Here is a 21,890-nt window from a genome sequence, read left to right on the forward strand (position 1 = left end):
AATAATATGCTTATGTTGCCATTGAAAGCTTCTATCGTGTATATAATGCATATGTACTCGCATGCTACATGTGTGCGTGTGTGCGTGTATGTCAGTTTGCAACAGCCCGGCATCAATAGTCTATCAAACCGCAGTCCAGGATTTGTGTGAATATTACATTTGCACAAAGGTTCATGATTTTCATTCAATTCAATTGGATATGACGATGAGTGCTTGCCACACCTATTTGCACATGTATGTATATATGCTTTTATTTTTATAAACTCATCAAAACTATAAAAAAATTATAATTAAAATCAATTTAAAGAAATAAATGCGAAATAATATTTTAAGCTTGTTGAGCCATTTATCACTCTCCGAACTGAATGACAAAAAAATATTTTTTATAAATATGTTTATTATAATCACTATTTGTATACTTTTGCAAACAGTTGCTCTTAACATGCTCACCAAGCATAAGTAAACCCCACATTAATATCGCATTCTATATCTAGTTTCTTGATAATGTATGTATATGTATAACTGTCTGAACATGCTTTCTATTTTCATACTTTATTTTTGAAAGTGTGAGTCTTCGACTATGACAGTGCTGCAAAGCCTTTTACTTTTATGTGTTCGCACAAAGCGTCTATGTTGTTGTGTGTGCTTTTAATGCCCATCAAGGACGATGAGTGTCATATATGAAATGATACTCTCACCAACAGTGCGACTTTGCCATATCAAAATGTGCAGACGGAAACAGTGCTTATGCATACTATATACTAACCCATATAAGCTGACAAAATGCAAACATATTTACTTATTTCTATATGTATTCGTGTAAGTGCATATATATAACTGGAAAGTGTATTCTTCGTTTGTTTTATCATGCGTTGAGTGCATTTTAAAAATAAACAAACAGCTTTGTGCAAACACAAATATCTTATATACTTACACGTATTCACAGATGTGCATACATGTGTGTATGTATGTACATGCATTATAAATGCACAAATCAAATATGAATATAAAGTATACACGCATATAACTAAGTAAATGAAGAGAGTTATTTATATTGTGTATATCAAAGTGTGATTATTTTAACCCTCCAAATCTAGGGAAGGATAGTTACTGGACATAAAAATGTAGATATAAGTAAATATACGATATTACTGTATAGAGATCTATGTTTGGTTCTCCACAGTCATCAATGAGCTTCTCTAAAAATTCACAAGAATCACTATTTCTCGGATATTATATGGTAAAAGATTAGATATTGCCTGCATTTAGATTTGACGCGATTTTTAGTGCCAACGTCTGAGTTTCACTTGAAACACAAATTAAATAATTTTCGTGAAACCATACCTTTTTCATTGTTAAGAAGCTTCATAAAACTGCTCTACAGAACCACCTGCCATTTGAAATTAGCGAGGAAGTTATTGCATCCTCCAATGTCTCGAAGAATAAGCAAAAAAAAATTGTCTACAGTAATACAAGCTGAAGAAGTTATGTTGAAGACAAAGCTTCTACATATCATTGATAAAACTGTAAATTGTATTTTTAATTGTTGCTTATCTGCCAGCTTGATATTCTTTGAGAAAAAGCATATGAGATCCCACAACAAATCAAAGGTTTAAGCGAGCAATGCAAGGACATACAAACATATAAATATGCGTTTCGGGTGTAACGAATTGTAGTTTCCGTACAAATTATGCTTGTATCGCTTTATATTATTAAATTTCTCTTGCTGTGTATAAGGGACTACATCAATGCACTTTCAAATTTTTTTATTTGCTCTTTCGATAGTTTATATTTCCAAAAATATTCTGTGGAATCGGCAAGGTCGCACTTGGAATAGTTTTTGGATGGCAGCGTTCTAAAGAGCGACCGCTCGGAGATGCAAACATATTTATATAAGTGAAACTTTAAACGCGTTTTCCTCGAAACGGCATTTTCAAAGTGGCTGACATCATAACTCAACGAGAAATTAACCGACCGACTTTAAATTAAAACTAAGTATTGTTGAATATATACTATACAATGACCTACGATATTTTCGATTGCTAGAAAATTGTCAATTTGGCTTTAAAAACGACAATTTTTTACTAAAAAAAAAATTATTATTTTTTTTTCAAAATTACGTCATTTTGTTAATTCTTAATATTTTTTAATATTAATTTGTATAGGAAAAATCTCTAAGTTTAATAAGCTTGAATGAATTTTTTTGTTTTATATACTCATTCGGCTGGAATAATGCCAGCAGTTGGGGTACTTTCTTTTTGGCACCTCCGAAAATAGCACATAACTCCGTTATTTATCAATATTTTTTAGAAACAAAATCTTAAAATAAAGCTAAAAAAAATACCTTATTACGTTCAAAGAAGTTCGAAACATTCAATCGAGTACTTTCTTTGAAAAAATTCACGAAATTCGTCTACTTTTCATGCGTTACACTGGTATAGGCCCTTAAACATGTATTCGTAGAAATTCGTGTTTATGCGTATATATATGTATTTAATTTCGTTTGCAGATTGTACAAATATATTAGGTAGAGTTGCAGCAAGCATTCAATAACTGTTTTTTGCAAGAAATAATTTTATAATTTTTGCCAAAATTTCACTATAAACGATAAACTTGTGAAAAAAGCTTGTACAAATTGTACAATTTGTATAATTGTGGTTTGCGGTGTTAACAATTCTAGAAACTTTTTCGTTAATTTGAACTCCTTAGCTTTTTTGGATAAGGTAAAACTATAAGTAAACAGGAAATTGTAGCAGCTAATCCAACGTAATTTTGGTTTCATTCGATAAAAAAATGGAAAATTCATGTAAGCACGATTTCGATTTACTCATGCAGCGAAATTCAATCTGCGAATCGCTCCGCAAAACAAAATTGATCAATTTCAAAAGCATGTGACGGCTGGCAGTGAAAAGTGGCTAGGCCAGGGTATTACCGGGAAACACATATTTGACCTAAATCACATGTTTCTGGTTATGTCAAATAAATGTTTCAAAATTGTGCAAAATATTAATTTATATTACTACACTTTACAAGTAAAAGGGTTCCAAGAAAGCGCTTCTTCATTGTAAAGTTTTAAAAAATCTGCTTCGGGTAACACTTTCATTGGGAGATAGGTAAAAAAAGTCTTCTACGAAGAAGCTAAAATTTCTCTCATTGTTAAATTTATTGTCTTGTGATAGCCCTGATTTCTATTGATTGTAATTTTTGAAATTGGGCACCAATACATACCATTTATGGAAACGAATAAATTCATAAATATCTATATAATCACAAATTAGTGAAAAAATATATAAATTTCCGCAAAAAATCATATTGGACACCACTCTTATACTAGATATGATTTCATTAAACAAATTCTTGGATAGAAATAGGCCAACTTTCCATTCAATTGCACAATAAAACATTTTTATCCACAATCCGCTAAGTGATGTAAAAAGAATTGGATTGCACAGTTTTCCATTACATTGCAAATTCATAAAATAAATTTGTTACGCATACGCCATGGCAACCCAAGCAGTGGGGTTAATATTAGCACTAAGCGAAATAAATATTTTCTACATATTATTTGCTCTGTATAATTGCTGGTATGTATTGAATATATTAAATGTATGTAAATATATATATGTTTATGCCTTTATAAAGGTAAGCCAGCACTCCAACATATTGCCACAGCAATTTACTTGAAACAAGTAAGTAAGAGCTAATTTCGGGTGCAACCGAATATTTAGTACTCTTGCAACTTGCTAGATTTAAAGGCAGGGAAATACTATAAGTTGTAAAACGTTGAACTACGGGGTCGGAATCCAAGCAGTTTTATATATAGCTCATACACTGACCGACATATTTGGCATAAGGTTTATTTCCAATCGTCCAATTTTGACCTCGGCTACATTAAAGGCTTCTCATACAATTTTTGAAGGGCTGAGCGACGACCACTTTATAAAATTTTCAGCCTACAGGTACCTTGTACTACTGCAAAGCGTTGTTCCAATATGTTATTTTAATGTTCTATATTTAGTTTTAATGCTTAATTATGAAGAAACATTAGGTGAACAAATCTATTATACTCTGTAGCAACATGTTGCAGGAGTATAAAGACGAAATGCAATATTTCAGTAGCGCTATGGAAGAGCTTTTCGCAGCGCTTATAGACTTGAAAAAGGATCTGTGATAAATTAGCGGCAATTTTACTTGAACTTTCTTGTCTTACAGGCACTTTTCGTATACACTCGCCTACGTCTGGAATGCTGTGGCAGTGATTGAAAGACTGAAAATTAAGTAATATGAGCACCATGAAATCTGTGATATTAAATAAGACAGCAAAGAATGCTTAGTTGCTTGGTAATATAATAGGGGTAAAATTTTTCGCAGTAATTCAAAAATTTGATGAACTTTCACATTTGGTATCAAAATTAAGGGGGAGAGTTAAGGAAAATTGCTCTAAGTTAAGTAAACTTATCTGATTTCCATACAGTAAATGCTTATAGAATAATATTTAGAGGCGTCACTGTACATTAACTTGATTTACTCCCTTTTACAGTCGCACAATGGAGATAGATCCCGTTGCTTTGCCGCCCGCAAAGTGTGCCCTTTATTCATATTACCACAAAAATGCGAAATAATCACTTTATATTTAAACTTTGCTGATAGGCGGCAGTAAATGTACAAACTGAACTTTTTATTTAATTGAGGCAATTTATAACCCCTTGCGGTAGAGAAAAACGTGATGAAATAAGCAAAACATCAACAACGCCACTTGCGAGTGCGTAACAAAAAGCCGCACAAACTGCTGGAAAATAATAAATGGGAAAAAATTAAACGAAACAGCGGTTAATGTAACGATGTGAACGTTTCTGTCTTTTATCACGCGGAAGGTTTAACATTTCGTGCAAACTTACGTTGCGGAAGCCAGTGGCTCAACCTTTGGATATTTGCTTACACCAGCGACTGACTAACAAATAAGTAAAAGCTGAAAAGTGTAAGCAGATGTTATTTACAACAGAAAAGCAATCGGGCGCTTGAAAAAAGGCAAGCATCGCAGCCACATATGCAGATATAGGAAAAATTTCCATTTCGACATTGGCAACTGAGGCTAAGAGTTACTGCCGCATAAGTGGTTTTCTGGGTTGTGAATTGTGTTCTAAAGTCGCTGCCGCATACAAGCTATATAATTGCAGTTGCTGCTTTAGCCGTCTGTTGAAGCTATTGCCGCTGTGGTTTGGTAAAAAGTGCGGTATATTTAAAACAACAATTTAAAAGCCAAGATATAGAGTATTTAAATAGATATAGCTGCTGATGTACTAACAAAGAATGAACTAATTTCAATAACAATGGCCTCCAAAAAAAAGGTTTGATGCGGCTCTGTTCGTATCTGTTGTCGGTGAGGTTGGTAGTATAAACCTGATTTCTGCTACTAAATGCCAGCTAACAGCTCTAGTTCACACACAATTGTTATTTCACGGTGAACGTTTCCACCGAGTTTTAATTTCTTTGGAGCACAGGTAGCAAGGTAGATGCAATGGTTGACTTATGCGTGTCCAGGACGATCTCACTCAAGAAAGTCACTCAAAAAACATGTTCTTGGAGTATAATTTCTAAAAAACGGTAATATTTTTCAAAAGACTGCTGTTTTTTTTTATTACTTCTTATTAATGTGAGCTGACGTGGAAAATGTGACTAATATTTTCGAACCAGTTCATATAATGTACCCACAATCAGGTCTAAAATCTTAGACACCAAAATGAGTGCAGGTCAGTATAAATGCTTGGCAGCAAAAATGAAGCTCAATTAATTATCATACATATTTGCTACTTTATAAGATACTGGCAGAAAAGTGCTTTTGCATTTAGAATTGTATTCTAGCACAATGTTCCTTTTCCTTTTTAACTTAGGATTTTAAAGCTTAATATTAATCACATTTTTAGCGATAAATCTATGATATGGTATTCTTTCTTCCATTTGGTAAATTATGCCATAACTGAAAAAAGTGTACTCAAGGTATTAATAAGAGCATGTGTCAGTTCATAAGCTTGTCGTGTGGTCCTTAATCCCAGTCCTAGGAGCTGACACATAATGTACATTTGTAAATGTGCCATGCAAATGCGTGTGGCATATGGCACACATGTGGCATACAGCAGTTTTATTGTTGCATTTAACATCCTCCACTGGCCTGCTGGTATTATGATAACGATCACTGACATATCTACGCAAGCAGCCTTTTTTATTGCCGAGCTAAGTGTTTTATTTATTTTTCCTTATGTGGTATATACTTAAATATATATATATTTGTATATATGTAGTTGATGTACTTCATATATGAGCATACTATTGGCATAATTATGTGTATCCCTAGCCACTGTTATATTAACCCTCGCTGATAGCAATTTTCGCAAACGACTTTCCACTGACTTTGACCTCTCGTATTCCGACAATTCAGGCATCGCATGCCTTTGAAAGCGTTTGGCTTTCTTTATTTGGCATTAATGCCTGCGTGCTGTTCATGTCATTAATTAAATATAAATTTTTTTCCATGTGTGTTACACTTTGAATACCCTGTAAGAAAAGCTAGAGTAGTGGGGAAAAAATAACAAAAATCTCTGAATAAAATTTTTAGCTAAGTCAAGCAAAAATAAAAATAGCGCTGCTAATACAAAATTTTCTATTAAATTGCATTTTTAATTAAAATGATCAATTTGCAAAAATTCTTTTGTGCTCAAGATGGGTTTGGGCGGGCTAGCTACACGCTAGATAATGTATACAATTTATGGGAAGGGTAATAATTTTTATGGTGGTCCATTCTATTTTAGCACTCTTTGGTTAATTTTTCCGCATCATCGCCGTTCAATAGCTATTAAAAGAGTGAAATTAATTGCCTTTTGCAGGCTACAACAATATCTAAACGAAAGCTATGAAACAAAAATGCAGCATTAAAAAAGCAGAAACAAAAAAAAACAATAACATTATCGACTAGCATTAAACTCGACAGCTCGCACAACAAAGCGATAAAAAATATTTTAAACACAACATCAACAGCAGCTACAATGGCCTATTTGACAACTGCACTGGCAACAATAAAAAATACAAACAAAACAACAAACAACAGCTTGGCATAACAAACCATAACCGGCGCCGACCATAATGACAATCGTCGGCTGTTGAAATTAATACGGCTGTGTCTGTAAATAAATGTTTATAAGTATGTTCCTGAGTGAAAAAATAAAAATAAATAAATAAAAATTAATGTATGTATATACAAAACAATCAACACATTACTGAAAGCTGTGGCGCGAAAAAAAACAAGAAACAATAATAAATTCCAATAAATGCAAACAAAGGATACGCTATAACAAAAAAGAGCATAAAAATAAACCACAACCATAACCAAGCAGCTGTGTGGGTGCGTGTATGCGTGTGTTAGTGCTTCAATGCAGACAGAAAAAAATTTAATTATCGTTAAAATCGTTTATATATGGGTAAGCAATTAATTACTGCACATTTATGGTAATGGGGGCCCACATGCCGATACACAATTTACCACTTGCGCTTCATTCATCCTTATATGTGCAGCAGTATTGGTGTACAACCCAACAGACACCGACCCGCTGTGCTGCATGTACTATATATAGCGTACTGAGTGCTCACCAGCTACACATTAACACCCAGCTGCGTGGTTAAACAAATATGTCAACCCGCGTGTACCGTGGCGTATGAGTGACATTCTTCCATGTAAATTATTCAGTGATGAAAACGATCTTTTTAAACCACATACTCACAAAGCGTGTTTCAAATATTTTATTTACTACAGCAAAATATGCAACGGCATGTTTATTCTGCGTTATTTATTCGTTTAAAAATATTTTAAGCCTCTGAGGAGAACAATGTGTACATTCGTGGTAACTCGCTGTATGTACTTAAAATAGAGATAATGAGTATTGTAAGCCCGCAATTTAATGCATAAATATTGATGTGCAGCCACAATAGTAAATATTGTTTTCTGACTATACACTATTTAACGATTTTTATAAATATATTTTGTTTGTAATTATTTCATTATAACTTAAACAGGGTTTGCCACGAAGTTTGTCCCACCAAGAAGGCGACTTCTGAGACCCAATGAAGTCTATGTATATGTATATATGATTAGCGTGGCATTCATCTATCTTTCTGTCTGTATATACGTGAACTACTGACTGACCTTTTCCACCAAAGAAGACGCATCTACGATATCTGATCGATATCAGACAACTACAGCATATAGCTTTCACACAAACCTAACGATCAACATTAGACTATTGTACAAAATTCTTTTTCGTTTAAAAATGTTTTTTCTTTAGACACAGTTGGTTTAAGTCAACCAGAGTACCCAAAATAATTATCTTGAATATACGAGGACTAAAATAGCTATGAACCAATTTAACCACTTTCACTAATCATAAATCTTTCGAAAAAGGTTACCTCAAAAAAACCAGTAATTCTTCATCTAAATTCCTCACTCCAATGCCTTATTACTATTCATACATTCCTTGAGCATCTGACCTCATTCGCCTCAGCGAAAAAAGCGAATGAATGTGTGAAAATATTGCTTACTTTGTTTGACTTGTTACTGAAAAATACGTGTGCAACGATTAGACGGAACCAAACGACATAACTGCACGCACAAAATACAGTTAATTTCTGCAGCGAAAACATGAATATAATTACGCCGTAAATTAGAGCGTTTTATTGTTTTATTATCGCCATATAAGCGATTATTAATTGTTGTAAGTCACGGCAAATAGTAAGATGTCAAAGTAATTGCACACACTAACCGACAATCAAAACGCAATTCCATTACAATTCCAATGCAAAACGTGCACGAAATGTGTGATAATTTCTATTATTAATTTCGGCTCTCTCATAAATTTATATAAACCAAATAGTGCTTGCTACACGATATGGCGACGATTATACAATCTGCATGCCATGATTTGCCGGAAGTGTGTTTGGAAATTATTTCAACATTTGCTTGCGGAAGGCAAGGAACACCCACACGTAACTAATCTCAAATTATGACAGCAATACTCGTATACCTGCATACAATCATCCGATTTGGTGTTTGGCAGTAGTAAAGAAAAGAGTTGGGCAAAAAGCTGGTTACATGACGCGGGTGAAAGTAAGAATGAAACAAGCAATTAAATTAGTTGTAGAAGTTCCTGGGGCCTGTGATTTCGACACGCACTGCGTGACATTTATTTAGGAAAATGGAATTTAACGGTAGTTTTCATTCATAGTTACATTTACTTTCATAATCATTGAAAATAATAAGTTAAGTATGCCTCGAACAGTGTTGAAAATTTGGAAACTGTGGTGGTTCAGTAAAATCGTATGCAATATTATTTGTTATGAAAATTATGTTAGGGGGAGGTACCAGAAAAACTTTGAAAAAATTATTTCATAAAAGTTTAGTATGATGATTTCAGAATATGTCAAACAAATATTTTAATATTATTTCAAGTATTTCTCATATAAAATCGCATTAAGCAAAGCGCCTGCAATCCTTCAATTTTCCAGTGTTTTAGTTTTAAGTACATTTTTCTCAAATCCATGCTTTTAGAATCCACTACCCCGATAACTCAAAAAGTTATTGATCGATATTCATGGTTTTGCACATATGTATGTATCTTTTTTATGGATAAAAAAAATTGTTCGAGTGTTTTATTTTACGAAACAAACTTAATTTATTAAAAAACGTTATCTTTGTCTTTTGCAGATCCATAGAATCGATGTTATAATGGCAGCAGATTGAAATGACTCACTGCGACCTTCCCCATAGAAGTTAGTTTACGGCCGCCATTTTCAATAATTGAAATTTTGTTTATTAATTTAAGGTATAAATAAATTATACTTATTTTCAAATATATATATATAACTTCTTTAGTAAAAAAAAATGATGAAAGTGAGCCAAATTTAAGTATGTATGCCTCGCCCACGCCCTTCCTTATAGTTATTATATACATATATTATAATATTATATATATCTAACAAACTGAGAGTTATTCAGAAATGCAGCTTACAGACAGAGCTCAGCTTATGATTTTGTGCTTTCCGTTTCATATTACTTGACACCCAAAATTGGCAGTTGCTGACCAAAGATAATATATATTACGTAAATTATAATCCTCTTTGTAGTTAAGGTGAAATATTTAGAATAAAAAAAACGGATAATTTGTGAGATATTCCCCGTCATATAAATAGTAACAATGCAATAAAAAAATTACAACTTTAAATATTTAATTTGAAGTTTCTGTAAACTCTTTCTTTAGTGTAATCTGAGCGTGACTGTATTTCTCTGGAATCAAAATTTAATTTTTTAACCTCAAAAAGTCCCTGAACATCGTATTTTCCAAAACTCAAAGTGTTATTTGTTTTCCCACATATCAGAACCGCCCTAATGCATACCTTATACTTGGATATGCTGCAGTTATGCCTGAAGTTGCAAAAGCAATTACGCGATAAGACTGTATTGTTGACTACTTAAGCTGCTCATACACATTAATCCTGCGTGAATTTGAGTTTGGGAGCAGCCCACATGCTTTCTCAGGAAAACAGTGTTGCTATTGATGTATGTAAAACATGCAAATTCTTATCGCAGATCTCACACGCAAGTCCCACATTAGAAAGCTAGTTTAGTAATATAATAAAAAGTTTTTTGTTTTAATGAATTTTGAAAGCCACGCTAGCTCATTTCTCACATATGGATTTAAGTGGACTTAATACTGTTTATATGATAATATATATCCAGAAATTTTACACAAATTGTTATTAAATATTTCAAAAAAAATTTAAGTGAAAAAGATTTGCTGTAGTAATATTGTTTTTCCACAATTTTCTCTGCATGGTGAGACAACAATGTGGAGTAACATAACTTGCTATCAATACAGTTAGTTTATTTCAATTTGAGAACTAATTGAGCGTCAGTATACAGATTCGTCTCTTTCCACCTTTACTAAAAGCCTAAGAAGCGTAGAAAGGTCTTTCAAAAGTAATCAGTAAGCACCCGTTCTATGTTTAATATTAAAAAAGTCTCTGCCGTAGATTGTGTAAACTCACAAACCAGAAATTGATTTTGAGAAAATATTCTACGCAATTTGAGAACTTAATATGAATTTACATAACTTAGGAACTATTCTATCCTCAGTGGGAGGTATCCTCTTAAGTTGAGATCTAGTATCTCTGTTGCCTTTTCGCAGTTTTTTTACAAAAAAATATGATACTTCATGTGGATTATCTTAGTTATAAGAGAAAAGCTTCTATTTAGTGTGAAAATTGTTGTACAAAGTATAAAAATATCATTAATGGCGATCTAGTCTAAATTTTTTATAGGTAATTTATAGTTTTATTCAGGAAAATTAGTTAAAGATTGAAAGCAACTTCATTATAACGATGAATATTTAATATACATATGTTCGCTTCCTCTTTACGACTTTGTTTTCTTTAAAAAGTTTGAAAAAGATCCGAAATTAGAAACTGTCCTCTTGCAATAATTCGAACATATATTTGCATACGCGCCTCTTTGAAATACCTAGAGTCAAACAAGCAAGTCCTAACAGCAAATACTACTGGTTCTACTAAACAAATTTGGAGGAAAAATTAGCGGCTACTGTGCTAAGAGGTCGGTGAGGTAATTAAATTGTGCTGATTACGAATTTGTGTTCAAAAGTTTTCCAATACGTACAGCTATTTACGCCATTTTAGCAAATGGTGGGGGTTCGATCCCTACACCGCTTGGCAGCAACACAAAAAATCCTACTTGTTAGAAAATTTCTACTACCATTTTCGTTTTTAGCAACCCAAAATTAGTAATCAATAGCCTCTAACATCCGAGTCGTGACTGTAGACTAGTGTTATTAGTATTAATCAGCCACACAACTTTATGCAATTCAAACTTTAGATAATATTAATGTTATTTTGTAAATATTTTTTCATAAATTGGTCTATAAGTTCGTAGAAATGTAACTGCTTGTACTGAAAAGTGGCCAAAATTCGCTTCAAAACTTTAACAAAATACCTGCTACTAATCATCTGCCCAAGCATTCCCACAGTGAACCGGCTAGCTGACATCATCAACACTTCATGTTTTGTATACATAAAGTAATTTAATTTTATTACACGTGTGGGAAATGCCTCGACAAGTAGACCCAAAAACATTTATGTGTTTGTGTGGTTTTTTCGAAAAAGCTGAAATTCTTGTTTAATATTGATAAAATGTAAAGCAGTTGAGGATCCTGAGGATTAAAATTTACTACACAAACTTAAATTAATTTCGTACGATACACTGCGCTACCTCTAAACTAAATGATATTAATGAAAATAAGACACTGAAGTGTGTTCGCTTATGCAAAATGTCCTTTTGTGTCACATTGTAAGCACAGCAAGCAAAATATATATTGTTCGCTTATGCAATCTAAATATCCACTTCTGTGTTGGTTTATGAATGTAGTTTTTTCGAATTATTGTTCTCTATACAATTAGTTTCTAGAGCATAAATATACTTGTAGTCTTTTTGTTATTTGTTGCCGTGCTCGCCACTGTTTTATCCACTTAAGTGAAGTACCACTAGGCGTATGATTAATTTATTATGTTTGCACCGCCGCCCTTAGCCAGTCAACGACAGCACAGACTTATATGTATATCTGCTATATATGTTTATGAGCATGTATTGCTGCTTTGTTAAAAAAGGCGAGGCTTATGTGTCACAGCCAAATAATTTGTCGACACATTTTTGCGTTGGAAAAACATGGCAGACAAAGTGGTGACATAAATATATATACATATATATACCCAGACAATACTACACTTTCCATATTTTTACATTACCATATATGCGCTTAACTTGGTCCCTTCATTTCTGTATTATTAGAGTCAGGAAAGGCACTAGTCTACGACAAGGGTTTCATGGCTAAAAGTGAAACCATCGGAAAAGTGACACTTTTACAGTAAAAGTTTTACTCCAATTTATTAAAGTTAGTTCATAATGAGCGCATAGTTGCTAGTTTGCTAGGGTGTATTTTTTGAAATAGAATTAAATAAATGAAGTGCTAGAAGTAAATCCACTTTAAATTGAAAATGCAAACTTTACTACTTATAAATTATCAATTTTGATGTATGATACTAGTATATTTGCAATCCGAACTGAAAAGTCGAAATCTCCTGCCACAACACCCTGTAATATAGTAGTTTGCTGAATGTAAAAACACTCTCAGTAAATTATTTGGGCTTTTGGTTCAAAATAGTTCAAGAACTAGTTCGTTTTACTGCTGAGATTAGATGCTCAAGTCTATGTGGGTGTAGAGAACATATAGTGGCTTTAGTAAGCTGTCAACCCATATGAAAATTACTAATTGCGTTACAGTATAATTTTACGATTTGTATGTTCGATATGTACATATACTATTATTTTCTCTATAAATATTTTATTTTGAAATCGAGACTGGAAGTGTACTTGCGCTACAAATTAACTCACTTGAATGCACTTTAGTTTTAGGTTAACCATTACAGCTTTTTTTGGCTATTGTAAAAATTATATAAAGTTTCTCATAATGAATACTTAACAATTTTGTATAATATGATGCTAATTCGATATGTTTTCTAACTTTTTTCGTACAACTATCCATGTGGACATGTTGCATATACTATATATTTATTTATTATTGTTGTTGTTTTGCTCACATAGTTATTCTCATTGCTTGTTAGCCGCACACAAATTATTCGCTTCATTTTCTTTTCATTCGTTCTCTTTATTTTCGCTTAACTTTCACTCCCATTCGCCGTGATTAATTATCCGGCGCTTATATATACAAATGTGCATCGCCACGCATACGCATACACGTTATACATGTGTGCGTACACTCGAGTGTAGTTTGCGTTGATTATGAATGCTAGACGATTTTTTCGCATCACACTCGAAACATCAAAATCAGGCCACAGTCTCGGTCGAATGGCTCAATAGCACTCATATACGGCTATACGCATATGTATGTATTATGCATGCATACACATATTTGCAAATAACATTGTGTATTTTGAAGTTCTTTCATTGTAGACTTGTGCTCTGTTCTGCCCCACAATGGACATGTGGCTTTTGATTAATAGTCCACTGTGCTATTATCTCGGTCTACAATGGCGATTTACTTGTCGCTTTAATGCTGAGCCTTGCTGTTAAGCGTACTTACCAGCCCAACAACTTTCATATGTATTAATTGTTCGGTGTGGTGTAATCTCTTCTCATGAATGTACAACTAATTGTTGTTATTATTCTTGCTTTGTTCGACCTCTTTGTAAGCAGCTTCACTGTTTTGCTTTTCTCATCATATTTCATCTTAATAAATGAAAGTTTGCCAAACTTCGGCAATTGTTCGTACACTTAGTAAGAATACAAATTTGATTGGCTTTCTTTAAGTACCTGTGAATTGTCTTCGCGTTGCCACGTATTTTCATTAAACACCGACTGTCACGCTTAATTGCAGCATACAAATGGCGCACATAAATAATAAAGTTTGATTTGCCTGATGCATCACTGGAGGAAAGGTAAATATAAGGAATGTGTGCTTATTGCTCCCGTGCGAAACCCTCAATAACTGACCTTTGCCACTGGTGAAATGAAAAAAATATGGAATGAAAAATGTTGAAAATTTTGAGAGAAAAATGTTCTTTTGCGACCACGAAACTAAGGGCACAGCGAATGCAGGTAGTAATTTTCTTATTTTTTCGAAAATCGTCTTTGCTCATAAAGTAATAAAGTTGATCTAGAGTAAATAGTACATAAAATAAAGCAAGCCACGCATAAAATTACCTTTAAAGTTTTCGTTGTAAATTTTATTTTCATGTAGCACCTATTTTGCTCTTTACAATACTTTTATATGTATATAGTATTACATATATGAATGAATTTAATTCTAATAAAAGCAAATATTTTATATTTTTACTAGTTTCTCTCTAAATTTATTCGAAATTCCTATACGGATTAATATGGAAATTCCATTCACATAATTTGTTTTCCAGTTCTTTTGCTTTTAAAAATCTAAACGCTGGTTTTATTGCTTATTTCATAGATGCAAATGCAAAAATGAAATCACATATTTTTTCTATACCAGTATATTTATGTTTGTGCTCACTAGTAATTGTTCATATCCGGAGAAGTGCATGCATATTCAGGCAGCCACTCTTAAAATATTTGCATATTTGAATTTTCACTCAAAAGGTCTTCCTCCGGCTGAAAGCAATTGTTATGCAAAGCAATTTAAAGTAGTCTTCAACTGCGTTATGGTACTGATAAATTAGAAAAAGGAGCACTAAATTTGTATTTATTTGCTTACATGTGTTTTTGTATAAAGAAAACATACTTGACAAGTATGATAATAATTTCAAATGTATGCGTGCACAAACCAACAACAAACTTTATGCTTAATACACTAATTGTTGGTAAGGTGTTTTATTTAAATAGAAAAAATGTTCTTTATAGAATTCAGAGTTATCATCATACCCTAATGTAGAGTCATCATCCTACCTTACTCAACAGCAACAGCACACATACCAGACGCTTGACAAAATAACAAAATTAAAATCAACCAATGCAATAGAAAATTATTGTCGAAAAGAAGAAATCAATCAGTCGAAATATATGTATGTTAATAAACATGTCAATAAGCTGAAATACAATAAACTCAACTTAGCAATTGAAAATTGAATCACCTGTGGCATACGCCTGAGTGGTTGTCTGGGAGGTTGTTCACAACAATGATGTATCGTGTTTCTAAATCCAGGTCATTTAGAAAATTATGAAACTATAAATATGTAGTTTTGTTAGTAGACAGATATAGATAGAGATTATATACCGTTTATGCACAGAAAGCAATGCTTGCTGCGTGGGAGTACGTAGCGTATGAGTAACAGAGAGATTTCAGAGAAAATTAAATATTTTAATTAAAATTACATATAGCAACAACTAGAATTATCAATTTTGCTAATATTCTCAATTGTCATTATTTTTTAGTACTAGGTTGATCGATTTCCTTTTTAGGCAAATACTACAATATATACATATATGTACAAGTATTAATTTTGATTAAAAAATATTTTAGTAGGTATTTAACAAAAGTGGTTTAATGAATTCCAGAAACAACAAGAAACTAAAATTTATGTATGTATGCAAAATGCTGATCAGAGAACAGTGAAAATTCGCTGAATACTGTAAATTTGTAAATGATACACCAATATTTAAACCGATTATACATACTTCTTACAACCTGAACAAAGTTATGTTTGGCATGCTTTTGATATTTAGAAAGACATATGGGAGACCCTATTAAATAGTACCTAAATGATTAGCGTGCTGGGCTGAGTAGACTTAGCCATGTACGTCTGTCACCAGCAAACTAGTTCCTCAGTTCTCGAGATACCGATCTGAAATTTTATCCACGTTTTTTTCTCACTAAGAAGTTGCTCACTTGTCGAAATCACGTTATCGTATATCTGCCATCCAAACTGTCCCATGTTGGTTTTTTTTTATTTATTTTATTTTTTATTTTTTTTTTATAAAATATCTTTCCGAAAGTTGACATGGATTATTTTTCAAGATAGCGGTACAATCTTCGAATGACTAGCTCACATGTGACTACTTTAGCATATATCTGCCAAAGTGACCCATCAAAATCAAGCGCTTTTATTTTCAAAATATCAGAAACTCGTAGCGTCTTTGCCGCTTTAAGCTAGGCTATGTTACTGTTGTCTTTTGAAGAAGTAAATAAAGCGCACATATTAATTGGAGTACACTCTATGTGGTATACAAATGTACAATATATGTATGTAAGCTATATACGCATAAATATTACTGAGCGTTAAATGCTCGAGCATGAGAAAGCATAAATATCTGGTTTTAGGTGTAATTAGCAATTGTCCACGCACAATTGCTGAATCGCCTCGCTGATTTCGCCACATGCATACATACATATGTACATATGTGGGTTATTAAGTGACTGGCAATTTTCTACTAAGTTTATGATCAACAAACAACTTCACTATTATCAACAGATAATAATGAAGTAAGTGATTACTTAAATACGCTGACTTTCCAGTCTTAAGAGGAAATATTTATTCAAGGAATGCATACACACATATACAAGCGTTCTTATAATATTTAATAACACTTTTTTAAGTTATTAATTATTTAAATATGTAAAGTTGTTACAACAAAGACTAAATATTTTTATATAACGTTATACGTTTTTGAGAATTTAAGTTTTAACTACAAAAATTTAAAATATTGAAGGCTATATTTGAAGAACGGAGCGTAATAATAATATTCAAAGCATAAGTGCATATAAATCTGCCAAATCTGTCTTATGTGCGCAGACATTATCCCACAAAAAGCCGCTTGAAAATTTTTAAACCACTTTCAACCGACTAAATTATTACTGTGTGTAAAATATCTTATTTAGAAATTACATTTATACATACTACATTTTACATTTTATAGCTGTTGTAATATATTGCATATTGGGAATAACCAATTTAAATTTTTTTCAATGGTTTTCAATTTGGAGATAAAACGTAGGAAGTTCCAAACAATAAATTCAAAATGTTCTTTTCCGTAATTTTTTTGTCCTAAAATAACAATATACACTGCAGAACTTTCTTGTTATATTTTTCTGTCCTTTCAAAGTTTTTTTTCATTCTAATAAATTAAATAAAAAATCGGATTAAGTTGCTATAGTTCATTAATTGATCCTTGTTTCGAAAATTTTAGAGGCAAGCGATAGCTCTTAAGCACAGTTCATATGGAGCTTAAACTGCTAACGGCAGAAGAATGGAATACAATTTGTATGACCTCAATTAACCCTTCCCTGTAAGGCATTTTTTCTATTCCTTTGAAGTAATCCCCCACACCAAACATTTGCAAGTTATTAATCCTACATCAGTTTTATGAAAATTAATATGACCGGACCTGATAGGAGACATACTATTAGTTCACATAACACGTACCATATCATCCCCGGTACACAACAAAGTCTCGATAACACGTTTAACTTAATTTGAATGACTTGGTAAAACGGTTTTTATTCTCAAAAGAAGATTTTGGAATATATCTAGTTCCAATTTTTTAATTTTCATATTTTTATATTTATATTTATATTATATTTAATAAAGGGCCAAAATCGATACTTTTTGTTCAAACTTGTTTTAACCGTCGCCAATTTGTCAAATTTCGGAAAAAAGCTTCCACAGCGCGATAGCGACTTTTCTTCAGATTAATAAGCTTTTTGAAATTTTTGTTTCAGATCAAAGGTGCGGCCGCAATAGTAGACATCGTACAAGACCTTTTGTTTACGTGTCATTTTAACAATTTATTTGACTATTATACACTTAATAAATAAACCAAAAAAAACCAGTAATTTTTTATTTGTCATGAATGTATTTATTTATAATAAAAAACACGGACCGTTTAGTTAACTTTAATATTAAGAAAAAAAAAATCGCGAAAATCAGTAATTTTTTGGAGGATCATACCGAGGCGATCCATTAAATAAAATTTTAGCTTAAACAAGAATTTCAGCGGGTATTTCTCAGGCGTAGTAGATTGGGTTCTCATACCACTTCTTCTGTTTTTTTTGTCTTGCCTCAAAAGGGCATGTACAAATTTTCAGATTCATTTCTCAAAAAATCAGAGAAAAATCAAATCAGCTCTTCATGCTGATTATTTAAAAAAGTATATATATTTTTAAGGGGTCAGTAGGGTAATCTTTTTCAAATTTTTTTTTTGCATTTTCTGTTCCCTTATACCCTTAGAATTAATGTAGAAGCCTACTATACCGTTGGAAAGTTTCGAAAAAGGCCCAAAAATAATAATACCGCTCGACGTTTTTTCAAGGTTTATGTCCATCTTTGTATGAGTTTTCAGTACCTCAAACTTTAAACGCGTTTTTCTCAAAACACACTTTTTTAAACAGGCGGACATGATTCCGGTTGAACTTCTCAACCGATTTGCTTAAGTTTTTAATAAAAAGCTTGGCCATCGTCCCTACGTTTCATAATTTTTTATAATTCATTGACAATGTTATGTCAAAATTTATGTTAAAAAACATGTGAAAAAAAAGAAAAGAATGTTAATGACTTTTTTGTTTATCAACATTTTTCATGATTCTAGTAGGGACAATAACCATTCACGTACTTTTTATGAATAAATTGGATTTTTGTGTTTCAGATGATCCAAGCAAGAGAAATCGTGTCCGCCAGTGAAAAAACGCATCTCATTCACCCAGCCATTGCTCCGGCAGATGTCATAAAAAAATTCCGATTTGTTTATACACTTCACGATATACCTCATGATATGTGAAAAAAGTTCTATTGCAGAATAAAAATTTCTGTGAAAAAAATTTCAGAAAAACAGGCCAGATTATCCTACTGATCCCTTGAGGCTGCCGGCGCTTCCTCCATGGTGTTACAAACTTCATGGCAAACACAATACGCCATGTTCAGGAAGTCGATGGATTAAAAAAGAATACCTTTCTCCGGTATTTCTTATTGGTGGCTATCTTTTATTGAATGTAAATATCTAGATATTATATCTGAAGGTGTGATTATACATATTTAAAAATATACAAAGCGTCTTGACATGTCTTTACCTGTTTAATTTTCAAATGGCTGTCTACTTCAGCATTTCAATATAATACTACACTTTTATTTAAAATGTATTTCAATTTCGTTTCCAATTATGGCCAGCAAGGCATTTTGTCTGCGGCCACTATACTTATTTCTCCAGAACTTGCTTGTTGCCAATTTGCTTTACTTCCTTTCCACTTGTATTAAATTTAATGAAATTACGCGTCACTTATTCTCGCCACGTTTTCAGCGCCAACATTAGCAGGTGCCAGAGGTTTATGTCCTCGCACTTAAAACTGCAGCTGGGCAAAGGGCGTTTGTGTCAGCTTTAATTTGCTGAGCTTTTGCGTTTTACAACTTTTTTTCTTCAAATTTTATATTTTTGATTTGCTTGCTTTTCATACCAACATCACTTTCATTCCACTTTCTACACATTTTCACATTTTCTCACTTTGGTATGTATGTATATACGGTTTCTGACTTTTTTGTTTTGCCTCACCTTTTTGTTGTGGAAGCGCGCTGAGTATGCAGTGCACGTAACTTATGGCAGCAAACATCTGTCAATGCCAATGCCAAATATCGGAAAAAGGTACATAACTGCGACAATTTTCACAATAAACCTCGTTAAGTTGAGTTTTCCGGTAGATTTTTACTATTTTTGAGACTGTTGTGCCTTTCACTAGCACATGTTACAAGGGCAGCAGACTTTGCATTACTTATTGCTGCACACGCACAAATAGGTCCATTACGTTCCGTATTGGGTTAAGTTGAGTGTTGTAATTCCCGGATGAATTTGTTACGGCGCTGCGAAAGAACGTGTTCATGCACTTTAACTACTAAGTGACACAGTTAACGCTGTTAGCTAGAAGGCAGGAAACATTGATTATACGCACACAGACACTATAAACATACATACATATAAGTATGTATGTAAAGACCAATAGTAGCTAAGTGTACGACAGCGCCACCGGCAAACCGACCGAACTACACTTAAACCGACACAAACAACTTCTGCGACGTAAACTTAGCCTTTCAGACAGTTGCCAGTTTACGTGTGACAAAGCAAGGACGACATAGTGGCGCCTTCTACTGTCCAAAACGGAAGCACGCAAGTACACACGTTCACGCTTTAATTGCAGAGCTCTTACTACCTTGGACACAACATCTCTTACATCTCAACACTGAACTCTTACAGCTGCTTCGGCCTCTCGTAGCAACAACAGCACACAAACTCATATAAGCTTAATTGATTTCTATGTTACTGTAGCTGACCAAAATGCACGCAACTGCTGAGCACTCATACGCACTGTAGGTCTGCATGGAGAACAATTGCCGGTGCTATGCCTGCATTTGAGTTCCATAGAATTGCACAAATGCCACACATTTGAATTGCTGACAGCATGAAATTTTAGCAACTACTGTTACTATATAGTTGTTGATGCAATGCAAACTGTCAAAGTGAATGGTGAATTATATATGTTATAGACAACAACAATTCGGTAGTTCACAATTGACAGAAGCAATTAACGCCACACAGCTTCACTGCTCGCTTCAACGCTGTGCACCCACTCAACACATTTGCGAACTGCTGGACATTTCACGTAATCTTAGCGCAGCTTTATTTGCCTTAAAACTACTCGGATTCGGCTTTTACTAAGATTTAAGTACTTTTAGTTTAATGGAGATCAAACACTTTTGACAACTTATTTGAAGCTTGTCATATTTTTTTATGCGCACAACACAAATTACACTTTAAATTGCAAATCGCATTTAGATTTATTTGCGATGAACCGTTATTTCGCTTAAAATCACAAGAAATTACTATGCGCCGTCGTTGCGCTACGCGTACCGCCGTCGGTATGTGTACATCCATACCAAACAACACAAATATCGAACATCAACTGACGACAGTCCATTGAAATTGCCGAGAGTTCGGAATGTTGAACTCGTATTTGCAACTGCTGTGCACGAGTCGTGTTTGCACCAACTGTTAGCAGCGACGCAATTTTCCTGCCGCGAAATGCGGTGAGCCTGTTGGGGACGACGCATGCGTTGCAACACTTTACTCTCCAATTTAGGGATATTTCTCTTGTGTGATTTTAATGCAAGGACTTTTTATATCCCCTTATTATGAGGAGTAAGCTGTGTAATAAAAGGAGAGGTGTATAAGGGTTATTATAACGAAAACCATGGAGGAGAAATGGAAAGTTATTTATTTATTAATTTTTTTGTTATTATTATAGAGTGGCGAAAAA

General features: G+C 33.1%; 1 protein-coding gene across 2 annotated transcripts in view; it reads right to left on the bottom strand.

Annotated features, from left to right (window-relative positions):
• LOC120777742 (neuroligin-4, Y-linked) overlaps positions 1–21,509 on the bottom strand; it is a 124,968-nt gene extending 103,459 nt beyond the window's left edge. The window contains exons 1-2 of one of the 2 annotated variants that reach the window (XM_040109244.1): positions 20,808–21,509; positions 19,659–20,497 (exon numbers count right to left, since the gene is read on the bottom strand). The gene's annotated coding sequence lies outside the window, so the exon portion shown is untranslated. Of the gene's footprint in view, positions 1–19,658 lie in introns of both variants that reach the window. The other variant, XM_040109236.1, reaches the window with a different exon arrangement.
• Positions 21,510–21,890: the final 381 nt, after the last annotated feature.

The sequence above is a fragment of the Bactrocera tryoni genome, chromosome 1, assembly GCF_016617805.1.
Source record: "Bactrocera tryoni isolate S06 chromosome 1, CSIRO_BtryS06_freeze2, whole genome shotgun sequence".
NCBI lineage: Eukaryota > Metazoa > Arthropoda > Insecta > Diptera > Tephritidae > Bactrocera > Bactrocera tryoni.